The sequence below is a fragment of the Diachasma alloeum genome, unplaced genomic scaffold, assembly GCF_001412515.2.
Source record: "Diachasma alloeum isolate Michigan unplaced genomic scaffold, Dall2.0 Dall_scaffold_00427, whole genome shotgun sequence".
Classification (NCBI taxonomy): domain Eukaryota; kingdom Metazoa; phylum Arthropoda; class Insecta; order Hymenoptera; family Braconidae; genus Diachasma; species Diachasma alloeum.
The window spans coordinates 469,993-474,082 of NW_021680566.1; positions in this window are offsets into that span (position 1 = coordinate 469,993).

Here is a 4,090-nt window from a genome sequence, read left to right on the forward strand (position 1 = left end):
GAACGACTCGGACCCCCCGTTTCCCCACCAAGATACTCCGTCAGAAAGCATCCGTATTTGAAACATTCTGTGGATGAATTCACGTTTGAATACCTGGTAAGTCCGAATACCTCTTCCACTCTTTTATTCTCCTACCTCTCCTTGACTTCCCAAGTCTCTATTTCTTCTAATTTTCCCTTACTTTTTGGTTGTTTCAGTGCACCAGATTCCCCCATTATCCTGGACACGTGAATCTAGAGTTCAAGCAGCAAGTCAGGCGATGGAGAAATTCCAGTAGAAAGGATCTGAACGTCCTTTGGGATCTTCCAGTTCGCACTGACATCGAGACTGGCGTGGAAGATATCTTTAATTTCCGTCGTCTCTTCGATGAAACTCCAGTTCCTCAGCCATGCCACGTACCCCAATTTCCGGACAACAGTGAAATGAAATGTCCCCTCTGCAGTCAATATCTTTGGGATTATCCAGGCTTCTTCTTCTTGGGATGGAACTGGCACACGCGATACTCTGCTAATTGTTTCGGTGCTGTAACTGTACCTTGTAACTAATGGTTTAATTGAATAAAGACATTGTAAGGACAATTCTGTTTTTTCCATGAAAAATCCCTTATCCCTTAGATAAGAAAATTTCAGGTCTTTGAAGGGTTGTATAGTCCGAGGCAGGGGACCATATAATCATGCCTCTATAAAGGGTCGTAGTCGGTTGACGTGGACTCTCTGCGTCTTTTTCTTGTTTCCGCTTCGAATTACGTAGTTAACGTCCGATTTCCTCTCGACAACTTCGTAGGGACCGATCCAGGGCTGTAACAACTTTTTTGATCTTCCGCGTCGCAGAACATCATTTTTCAGGAGAACCTTGTCGCCAACTTTAAACTCCATTGGCTCTGCATCTTTATCATACTGTAGTTTTGATCGCCCTTTCACCTTGTCAAGGGTCTCTTTCGCCTCCTGATGAGCTGCACGTAATCTCTCTCGTAGTTCCTGAGCGAAGTCATCATAACAGTAGGTCAAACGGGGCGGCTGCCTAACGGCTGTCGGTAATTCAGCGCGTCTCCCAAAAATCAGCTCAAATGGCGTCATTTTTGTTGCCGTGTGGGGCGTAGTGGTATATGCAAACATTGCATATGGCAGCCACGTATTCCAATCCGTCTGATCCTCTTGAATGAAGCTTCTCAGGGTACTCCGCTATAGTGCGATGCGACCTCTCGACAATGCCATTGGTCTGCGGATGATAAGCCGTCGTCTGAATCTTCTTAATTTTCAGAAGTTTACAGACCTTTCTGAATACTTCCCCTACGAAATTTGGTCCTTGATCCGTGAGAAACCTCTGTGGTATTCCGTACTCACAGATTATCTTTTCTGCGAACGCACGACCGATGATGTTAGCCTCCTGGTCAGGAATGGGAATAGCTTTGCTGAATTTCGTCAGAGCATCCTGGAACCTCAGGATGTATTTATTTCCAGCGTTCGTAATGAGCAATGGACCAACTATATCCATAGCACACTGCTCAAATGCTATTTCAGGGGTTTCTCCGACAATCATGGGTACTTTCTTGACTTTTCCCAGCTTGTTGAGTTGACATTCCTCACAGCTTCCCACATGTTCCTCCACGTCAGATTTCCTTCCCTTCCAATAGTATCTCTGTCTCAGTTTAGCATACATTCGTTTTGTTGACATTGATGCGACTCAGTGCGTCAGCGTTGGTATTTAATTTTCCAGGCTTGTATACCACCTCGAAATCATACTCCTCTAGTTTCAGACGCCAGTGTACGAGATTTGAACCTGGATCCTTGACGTTAAAAATCCACCTCAAGGGCCTGTGGTCAGTAACTACAATGAACTTTCGCCCATATCGGTAGGGTCGGAAGGATGAGCACCCCACACAATGGCTACTAGCTCCCTTTCTACAGTACTGTATTTCTGCTCCGCAGCATTAAGCGTCCTGCTGGCATAGACAATTGGCAGATCCTTGCCGATCTCTCCCTGTGACAACACAGCTCCTACAGCCTTGGTTGATGCATCTGTAGTTAGCAGAAATGGCCTCTGGAAATCTGGATATTGCAAGATTGGCGCTGTAATCAGAGCTGATTTCGGGCTCTAAAACGCGCTCTTCTCTCTTGTCCCCCAGGTCCAGGTTACATCCTTTCGTAGCAGATTAGACAAAGGTTTTGCGATTTTGGAAAATTCTTTGATGAATTTCCGGTAATAGCCCGCCAGACTCAAGAAGGACATTATTTCTTTTTCGCTCTGGTGCTCCGGAAAATTCGACACTGCTTCTATTTTACTAGGATCGGTCTTGATCCCATCTTTGGTGATGATATGACCCAGGTACACCACTTCTCTCCTCAAGAAATTGCACTTGTCAGGTTGGAGTCTCAGGTTTGCATCCCTCAGGCGCTGCAGGACCTTCCTCAGCCTCTTATTATGCTCCAGTAGATCTGGTCCAAAAATCACGATGTCATCGAGATAGACACCGGATTCCCTGAACTCCAGCCAAGACGGAATTCATCAACCTCTGGAATGTCGCAGGGCCGCCCTTAACCCCAAAAGGCAATCTGTTGAATTCATAGTGTCCGTAGGGTGTAGAGAAAGCAGTCTTGCATTTATCCTCTTCCTTTACGGGTATTTGATGAAAACCCGAGGCCAAATCCAGAGTTGAGAAATATTTCGCATTACCCAAACGATTCAAAATGTCAGTAATATTGGGCAATGGAAATGAATCACCAATCGTGACGTTATTCAAACGTCGAAAATCGACGACCACACGAAATTTTACCTTTCCCGAAGCATCCATCTTTTTCGGCACAACAAGCAGAGGTGCATTCCACTGGCTTTTACTAGGTCATACGACGCCATTTTGCAGCATCTCTTTGACCTGACGGTCAACTTCTCCCATCTGCGCCTCTGGTAACCGATGAGGTCTCGCGTTGATGGGCGCAGTGCCAGGTTTTAATGGAATTTCATGTTCTAGATGATCAGTCACACCCGGAGAATCCCCCGGCAATTGAACGATAGAATTGTATTCCTCCAAAATTTCCAAAAGAGACTCCTTCTCCTCCCTGTTCAGATGATCAATTCTCAAATTCTCATGCAGCAATTTAATGCGATCTCTTACCTCGCACCTTTTTGAACTATTCAGCATCATAATGATTTCTTTCGATGGCAACGGCTCAAGTTCCACCGTCAGCAAATCGACAAAAACATCATTTTCATTGGTATTAATAATGCAGACTATTGCCTGGCCGTTTACTGCTTTCATCAGGTATTCACCCATAAAAACTCCTTTCGCCATCTGTTTCTTCTGAACAATACCCATATTTCTGCTACATGTGGGTACTTGAAGTAATACCTCACTCCTAGCTTCTATTTTTGTGAGCTCTCTGTCCTGGAACAGGTCGAAAGGACGTCCATTGATGATCAAAGCCTTCCCATGAATAGTTTCCTTTCTAGGCTAGGTGAAGACACAAAATCTTCGCCCAAGATTCCCCCGATGCAAGGGAAAGTTTCAGGTACCACTTGAAACACATGTCCCAGGTACTTTTTCCCAATTTTCATGTATAGAACCGCCTCTCCCAAGGTTGCCACATCCTGATTGGAGATCCCTCTCAGCACTCGATTTCCCGNCCCAAGGTTGCGACATCCTGATTGGAGATCCCTCTCAGCACTCGATTTCCCGGAGAGATTTCAACATCATCATTCAGCTTATCTTTCCGCACGAGAGATGCTTTCGCTCCAGAATCAGCCAGGAACAAAGTAGGCTCCTTCAATTCTGCTGCATTGAGTAAAATCTGCGTTTTAATCTCAGCAGATTTTGCTGGTCTTATCATCTGCCCTTTAGTTTTCCCTGAAGATTTCCTCCCCTTCTCCGAAGGTTTCACCATCATCACCTGTTAGGCCCCTACTGGAAGTACTTTATCAGCATTAGCTCTCTCACTTTTGTTTTTTGCAAAGCTGTTATTATTGCTACCGGCCGCTTTATCGTGTTTGAATGTCGAGGCCATACCATCTTTGCAATTAGTAAATTCTGATGGAATTTTTTGCGAACTTGGTATCCCCAATCTTTTCTTCAATTTACGACAGTCCGTAGCCTCGT